Source organism: Trachemys scripta, chromosome 10 (genome assembly GCF_013100865.1).
Source record: "Trachemys scripta elegans isolate TJP31775 chromosome 10, CAS_Tse_1.0, whole genome shotgun sequence".
NCBI lineage: Eukaryota > Metazoa > Chordata > Testudines > Emydidae > Trachemys > Trachemys scripta.
This window is the reverse complement of record NC_048307.1, coordinates 44,510,251-44,519,025: the sequence shown is the minus strand read 5'-3', so window position 1 is coordinate 44,519,025 and position 8,775 is coordinate 44,510,251. Positions and strand designations below refer to the sequence as shown.

The 8,775-nt window shown below is 41.4% G+C and overlaps 1 long non-coding RNA gene across 2 annotated transcripts; it reads left to right on the top strand.

Moving 5' to 3' along the window:
* The first annotated feature begins 2,554 nt into the window (after positions 1-2,554).
* Positions 2,555-8,308, top strand: LOC117884470. 2 transcript variants are annotated; one of them, XR_004647569.1, is made up of 3 exons: positions 2,555-3,030; positions 5,200-5,274; positions 7,675-8,308. It is a non-coding gene; the product is annotated as an uncharacterized LOC117884470 (long non-coding RNA). The 2 variants fall into 2 exon arrangements; XR_004647570.1 differs by having other exon boundaries at positions 7,645-8,308.
* Positions 8,309-8,775: the final 467 nt, after the last annotated feature.

The following is an 8,775-nucleotide window of genomic DNA, read 5'->3' as shown; positions in this document are numbered from 1 at the left end:
TTTTTCCCCTTCTTGTTTCCTTTTTTATTGTCTAGAAGCTAGATCCTGGGATTTGCTACAGCCCCTCTGGAATGCCCCAGGGGAGCAAAGGGAACATAGTGTCCTGGGAATTGCCCCACCATAGATGACTCCTCGGGGGTGTTCCCAGCAGAAGGAAGTGTGGCTGGAACACTGTTGTACTCTGGCTACCCCTAGCTGCTGGAACAACTGCTAGAGGAGATGAGTAACCGGGCAGAAACCCTCTAACCACACACACTACCCCACACCCCTCATTTGTCCCCCACACTTCCCATTCCTCCCCTCCTTGCCCTCCACCCCCGAAACACGAGAGAAGATTTTTACTGCTTGGCCTGAAATTCCTGTTACATTTCAGGCCAGGCAATTACTGACAATTTTTCTCTTCCATGTCCCTGAAGGAGGCGGTCCTCTTCAAGCTCCCCCAGGCACAACTTCTCATTGCCCCTTATCATGGACTGTGTCCTCTGTGGTATCACCATAGACCAAACCCCTCAGACTCTCAGCACCATCTCAGCTGTACAGAGAGGCCAGAGACAAGCGTTGTAGGAGCTTCACATGGGACTAACCCCTATTGTGGTGTAACTGGCGGGTTCTTAAACATTCACTTGCTTGTCAGCACCTAGTGAAGGAGGCAGCTATTTTTTCTCATCCACATCATTCATTGTAAAAAGAATGAGGAGTACTTGTGGCACCTTAGAGACTAACATATTTATTTGAGCATAAGCTTTCGTGGGCTAAAACCCACTTCATCAGATGCATGCAGTGGAAAATACAGTAGGAAGATATATAGATACAGAGAACATGAAAAAATGGATGTTGCCATACTAACTATAATGAGAGTAATCAATTAAGGTGGGCTATTATCAGCAGGAGAAAAAATCTTTGTAGTGATAATCAGGATGGCCCATTTCCAACAGTTGACAAGAAGGTGTGAGTAACTCCTCGTTCTTTTTGCTGATACAGACTAACATGGCTACCACTCTGAAACCATTCATTGTGTGGCCCCTGCTTTATTTACTGCTCCCTGTCCAAACCCTGCCCTGAATACAGACTAACACCATCCCAGACTCATCATCCTTGTAGGTGAGGGACTTACAGACATTCAGGAACTCATCTCCCCGGCTGGCCAGGGAAGCATCACCACCCCAATTTCTCACAGGTGAAAACCAAGACAGGAAGACTTACTAGTGAATCAGTGGCAAGGATTAGAACACAGGCCTGCCTGGCTCTCAACTCCACTCATCCCTCCCTAGACCACACTGCCTGGGCATCCACAGTTCCTACTGGTTTCAGGAGCAGCTGTGTGTGTCAGCAGTTCTGACGAGCAGACCCCAGTGTCTCAAGAGGGTTAGGAATCCCCTGGGAAAAGTCTGGGTGAAGTGACCTGCTGAGCATTGTGCAGGAACTCTGTAGCGGAGGCAGGGACAGACTCCAATTCTCCAGGGTGACACTTAACAGCCTTACCCATAAGACAATACTTTCTCTTCCTACAGTTCTCTGCCTCCTTCACTACTCGCCGCACCTTTCAACTTCAAGAGCGAACAAGGCAGGGTCCTACAGACAACAGTCTCGCTCCCTACACAACCTAGATTCATTCTAAGAGCCCCCTCCATCCCATGCATTGACCGAGGCAGGGGTCCTGTGGAAGAAAATAGTATGTGATCATGTAACTAAAGACTGTATCATAATGCATACTCACACAGGGGCTGAATTAAGAGTCCACAGCCAACCTTAATTCTGGTACTCAGCTTTGCAACCTTAATGTTATTTTAACATAGCTTTATGTGTGTTATTTCATATTTTTTAAAAAAGGAAAAAGGCAGTTTTAATGTATTTTTGGATAGAATTATGCTAAAATTGCAGGATTATTATAGAACTGTCTTGAGCACAGAGGCTGCAGGGATAGTGAAATATTCAGAAAATTGCCACCTGCAACACAGTTTTATTTTTTTATTGCAGGTGGTGCTATAAGCTGTAATTTGCTTTTAGGATTTTAATTATTTATGTATTGCTTTAAAATCCACAAAAAGCCAGCACCGTCCAACTTACTGTAAACAAAATACAACACAAAACCCCTAGAATGCCCTGAAGTACCACAGGTAGGCCAAAGTTCCCTGAGAAATACTAGGTTATTTATTGCTTGTTTGTTTATTGGGTTAAGTAGCACCTACAGGCCCCAAACAGGTTCAGTGGCAGAGTTGGGAAGAGACCCCAGACCTACTGTGCCTTGCCTATTACACCATGCAGCCTATCATGCAACCTCTGCTTCAGATACTGTTTTGTACAGGATTATTTTTTATGTCCTTGTTGGGATATGTAAGGGTTAAGCAGAAAACTGGGAAACCGCTGGTGTGCTAGCATGGTATTAGGGAGTAGGCACAGGCATGCACTATTCCTTCACTTGATAAATACAGTGTCACCTTGACATAAAGTTCCCTTCTGCTTATTAAGAATTGATAAGCTCGCAGCTGCATAAGGAATGTGGGGATCTAAATGAATACCTTTTGGGTAAAGCAGTGTTATCTCCCCATCCCTTCCTTTTCCAGCTACACAAACGAGCTCGGGGTCATGGCCCCTTCCTCCCTTCCTGGCAAACTGCTCATGAAGGGCATTTGTGACTGCAATTATTGTAAAGAAATGTATCTTCAAAGTAAAAATTATCTGTAGAATATGCTAATGCTGTAAACAGTAATCAGGAGTGGAAATAATTATATTCAGTATATAGTTATTAATATTCATTATATGGGCATTCATATTACTCAATAAGGGTTTTGGGGGTGTTGTAGTAAATGTGGGTATTTACATATTAACTTAGATAAAAGAGTGTGAGGTGATTAACTCAGTGCGTACTCGACAACTGAGTCGAAGGGAACAAGTACCGCAATAAAGAAGCCCGTCTACTTAATCAGCCCCGGATCAGCCTGCTCATTTCTTCTCTAACATCTGGCGTCATGAACAAGATCCCAGGGGAGAGTTGTGCCTGATCACCACGTCTCACCATGGATTCAATGAGTAAGTTGAACGGGCCCTTTTCTGCAACCCCAGTTAAGGGGTTTATTAATAAACTGGTGGGGAAATAGAGGGATCCTTATGCAGCCCCCCTCTTCCCCCCTGGGGATCGTCAGGATTGGCCAGCCATCCAGGGGGGGGGTGGAAGCTTATCCAGTGTCCAAGTGCTCCCAAGATAAGAAAAAGGCTGTTTTGCTGCAAGCTGGGTGTGCCGGTCTGTCAGGTTTATGGGAGGAGGTTACCAGTCTTAAAAGCAAAGTGGAAACTCTGCAGCAAATTGCCGAGGAACAGCACATGGTAAATCATCACAGCGTGCTGGCAGTCAGAATAGCTGAAAATGTATAGACGATTTTAATTGTCTTGAGTCAAAGAACCTGACCCTGAAGGATCAAGTAGATGCCTTAAAGCAAAATTCTTGTTCCCCAGCCCCCATTTCTCTCCCTCTCTCCTCCCCCACCCCACTTTTGGTTTTCTGAAGTTTTAATGAATGGTACTTTGGATACGTGGTAAAAAGTTTGTTTGGACAAAGCAGGACAGAGTCTGCTGCATTCCACTGAATTTTTTAAAGTAAAAGGTCCATGGGTGACCATGAAAACAAATGTTTTACTGCCTTTTTAAATAATCCCAAAGGTAAAGGAAGCACAGGGTGAGGCAGCTATGTGTTACAGGGTGGCTATGTCCTTACAGGCAAAATGTACCACCTTAAAAAATTGAATGCACAAGTGAATAATTTAAAGTGAGTAAAGAGTTACAAGTAGCTTTTATAGAAATTAATACTACAGAGTTTGGGAAAGTTTGAAGGAAAGTAAACAGTTGGAAGTTGTGAAAATGTTAAATGGTAACAGTTGTAAAAATGTTGAAGAGTAATAGTTGTGGTGTTATAAAAAGGGAATTTGTGGTTTAAGAATAAAACCCAATTATGTAAATGTAAATATATGTGCAACTCGGTACAGTCACATTGGGGGGAATCCTGGTAGTTAAACAAATTACACAGGGGGGTCAGGTGGCTACTACCATCACTGTGTTTTTGACCCCAGGAACCTTTATAGCTATTCTGAGGGAAAATGGGCCCTTTTCCCACAGAAATGGTCTGTAAAGGGCTGCTGCAGGCAGCAAGCAGCCAAATACTTTTAGCTATATTATTTGACTATTAAACAAGTTAATCAAAACCACTAAAGGAATGTAAGGGGTTTCTATTGAAACTTAACTTGACTGTCTCTAGTTGTACAAAATGGAAGTGTAATCGCGGTACAGTTATGTAAAATAAATAAATAAATAAAAGCAGTGCAAGGGATGTTGGACAAAAAAGAATTCTTGTGTGTAAATTTTTTGGGGGGTAATTATGTAATGTTTTAAGGACCTAAACCAGCACTCATGGTTTGTAAAATCTTGTTTGTAGGTTTAAGATAAATTGGTTTGTTTTTGGTTGTTTTAAATAAAAAAAAAAGACAATGCCACTAAAACCCCATTTGAATTTCTCATTCAAAGTTACAACACTGACAGACCCTTGTGCTAGACATGGCAGCTAGTGTGATGTGGCTTTGGTATTTAGCATTTTACCCTTTGGGTACTTCCATGTTTTTTATAAAGTTTAAAATCTTTTAAATAAGGATTACATAATATGTTCCTGGCTAGGTGTGACGCTCTGTACCTTGGCAGAACACCCTACACCCCCATGATCATCTTTATAAAATGATTGTGTGGTATCCAATGCAAAGTTTGTCATGTTGGGTGTCTTCAGAAGGCTCATGATGCACTGAGCATGGTTGATATAGTGATGTTATAGTAATTGTTACAGTAATGTTATAGTAAGGTTATAGGTTATAATTTCATGTACATAGTTATGAGGCTGAAAATGTATCCTCAAGGCTTAAAGCCCAGGCAAAAACTCTCCAGGAACAGAGGGGCAGTTCACACCTCGTCAGGGCGTGTATGCGACAAACCCAGCCCAGCCTGACAGGAACAATGGACACTGGCTTAGGCAGCAACAAAAGAATCTGTTAGACCCTCGAGGGAGTTACCCCCCTTCCTTTGGTCAGTTTGGGACTGCGATGAGGTATGCTCACCTGACTCTGAGAGGGTGGGGGGGCGGCAAAGCCAAGAGGAAAGAAAGGACATGATAAAAGGGAGAGACATTTTGCCATACTCTCTCTCTTCCACCTACACCTACAGACACCACCACCACCAAGCGACTGAAACGCTGAACAATGGGGAGAGCCAGACTGAAAAGTAACCAGCCAGCCTGTGGTGAGACGCATCTAAGTTTTTAAGGACATTGAAAGTGTTACGATCAGCTTAAAATACATTTTGTTTTTATTTCATTTGACCAAATCTGACTTGTTATGCTTTGACTTATCATCACTTAAAATCTATCTTTATAGTTAATAAATCTGTTTTTTTATTCTACCTGAAGCAGTGCATTTGTTTGCAGTGTGTTAGAGACTCCCCTTGGGAGAACAAGCCTGGTACATATCAATTTCTTTGTTAAACTGACGAACTTATATAAGCTTGCAGCTTCCAGCGGGCATAACTGGACACTGCAAGACGGAGGTTCCCAGGGTTGTGTTTGGGGCCGGAGATATTGGCTAGTGTCATTCGCTTGCAAGTAGCTGGAAGCAGCTTACATGCCAGAGGCTGTGTGTGAACAGTCCAGGAGTGGGAGTTCTCACAGAGGATCAGGGTAAGGCTGGCTCCCAGAGTCAAGGGTTGGAGTGACCTAGCAGATCACTGGTCCAGACAATACCAGAGGGGAACATTACACTGTGGCAGCCAGAACTGGAAGAATGAGGAAAGATTCTGGATCTTTTTTTTTTTTTTTTTTTTTTTTGGTAATAAATAGCAGCTAAGAACTGCAGGAGGGGAACAAAAAAGTTTAAAGACAGTGCTCCTCTGGAGCAACAGCAGAGGTGAAATGCACAACACTGAGCCTTAAGAGGCTCTGAGTAATCTAACTGTCATAATGTTAAATTCTGGAACAAATACTAGTGAGTAATCTCGTAACAATGTATAATGCATATAATTTTTTAGAAAATTTTAAAGCATGCTAAAAAACGGTAATTGAAAGCAAAGTTGATGTTAAGAGTCTCATGGTAATATACTGCCACTCAGCTATTACCTGTGAATAAACTCAAAGCTTGGCACAGCAGAAAAACCGTTACAAACCTGGTCTGTTGTACAAGAGGGGAAACTGAGGTACAAAACCTCTTAAATTTCATAAATGAATAGTGGAATAATTCACCCTTTCCCTTTAAGGGTAAAAACCTAGCCTGCCTATTGTTGACCTGAATTTTATGGGTTAGTTGTTATGGCTCACCACTGATCGCATCCAACCAGAAGATTTATAGGTTCTTGTCCAATTCAGACTACAGGGTTCAAGAACTCAGAGAGTTCTATATCAGGAGAGGACTCTTGGGGTGCTTGACAAAAACACTTACACTGAGGACAATACCAAATTGATAAAAAATTTATTGAGATTAACAAAAGAATAATAAATGCTATGAAACTTATGACTGCAAAACAGGAAAAGAATTCCAACACTCCTGGTGGTAACATTTATATTACAAGTACCTTAACCTAACATATTCACACCCTTCCTTGAGGACCAGGTAATAGGAGGCGAAGGACCAGTCTTACTCCTGGCATGCCCAATAACATGATGGTGCTGGCTTCCCCAACAGTTGGGAATGTTAAGTAGTTATACTATACTGCACAAGCTGAGCTGATAGTGTGATAGAAGATAGAATGATAGGTAGATAAAAAGACAGTCTATAGAATATAGGAGAACAAAGACTAAAGAAAGAGCTAAAGACTAAAAGAAGCGCTCAAAGAGCGAGCGTTTAAAGAGCTAAAAGAGCTCAAAGAGAGCTAAAAGCAAAAAGCTCCTATAATATCCTTACAAGGTATTTTATAGGATCCTGACGCTATGTACTTCAGGCCCAACCTACTATACCCAAATCTTATTTCGGTACCCTAAGAAATTTATGGGTACCCTTATCCTATAGGTTAGTGGATTATGACACTTATTCGCTCTATATTAATAAGGATTATCTCACTCCAAAAACTGCCAATCTAGGCTCTCTTGGCGACTTCCAGGTTGTGGTATACCTTGCGGTTACCAACCAGTTGTAGATGCCAGATAAACCTGCTCAGTGTTGTGTATAGTTCCTCCCTTTGGTTCCTCAAAATTCAGGGACCATTCCCATCTAAGCCAAAGGTTACCAGCTTTTATGCTAATTTACCGTACTCTTAACTGATTCTACTTTTAGCTATTAAGCAGATCTTACCGGATACAGGCCGGTAGGTTTCTTGCATTTCAGCAAAACTTATTCTAAGTATATTAGGAAACACATATCATATGCCTCAACACATCCTAAATTCATAGGAATTAATACTGATAAAATATAAGAATAAAATGGATTAATTTACAAAAAGAAACATATTATTTGATACCGCTGGCTGGATTAGTAGGATATAATAGCTAGCCAAGTAATCCTATGGGCTACACTATAGAACAAAACAAGGAAAGTATGAAAGTAATTCTTCTATTTTTTTCTGCAATCAGCAAAAAAATTGTAAAAGGAAGGGGTATTTTTAAGCAATAATCTGTCCCCCCATAAGGGGCTTGGAAATGTTTATTTTGTTTTTCAGACACTTTATGGGCAAGCTGGCGCCAGTGAAAGAACAACCCAGAACACCATGGGTCTACTGTCGCAACAAAAAATTGTGTTGTGTGTTTTGTGCTGTTTGTCTTATTACCGTTATTTTGGTGAATATTATACAAGGTGGGTCAACCTGCCTGGAGAGCTCAGTCTACCCATCGTGGGGGAAAGCAAGTGATGTACCACATTCATTGAGAACACCATCCATTCCCAGTTCCTAAATGGAGGGTGTGACGTTATTGACATGAACTGTGACCATATAGATCATTGTTGCAACCTGGGTCCTATGGTTTCACCAAGTCTTGTACAGAGGAGGTCAAGTGGCGTGTCTATGGAAAGGTTGTAGTTTGCTGCTTATGATTATGCTGTCTGTATGTGTGTTTCATTTTTGTATTTGAAGTTATGAATATTGGCTATGGTATTGTATCTCAATGTATTTGATTCTAAGTAGCCTCAGTGAAGCATTTGGTCACCTTCTTGAGAAAGGATTATTCTCAGTAAGTGTCCAATCAAGAAACACTTAACTGACAATGGACTTTGGGAGATGCCAATCCACATCTGAGCTTTCCTGGGAATGTTCAAACTAACATGTAAACAACGGCGTCGGCCGCAAAAAGCTGAATCATTCATGGACATGTGACTTGCCCAGGTGGCTAAAAACTCCATCTTGTTGCTGTGACTTTGCACAGGAGAACAAAGGAGTTTCTGCCCACAAGAGAGAGACTATAAAAGCCCCTGAAAACCCCTCCATTTTGTCTTCAGCTGGCTCAAGAGATGACCTTTCCACCCCAAAGAGATGCCTGAAAAAAACTGGAACAAAGGACAGTAACTATGGGGTTGTGAGTGATTGCTGGACCCAGTCTAAGAAGGAGTCCAGTCTGTGAAAGAAGCTTATTGGAACATCTCTGGGGGTGAGATTTCATCTGTAATCAGTTTTTTAATGTATTAGGCTTAGACTTGCGTGTTTTGTTTTATTTTGCTTGGTACCTTACTTTGTTCTGCATGTTATTACTTGGAAACACTTAAATCCTACTTTTTATACTGAATAAAATCACTTTTTGCTTATTAATTAACACAGAGTAAGTAATTA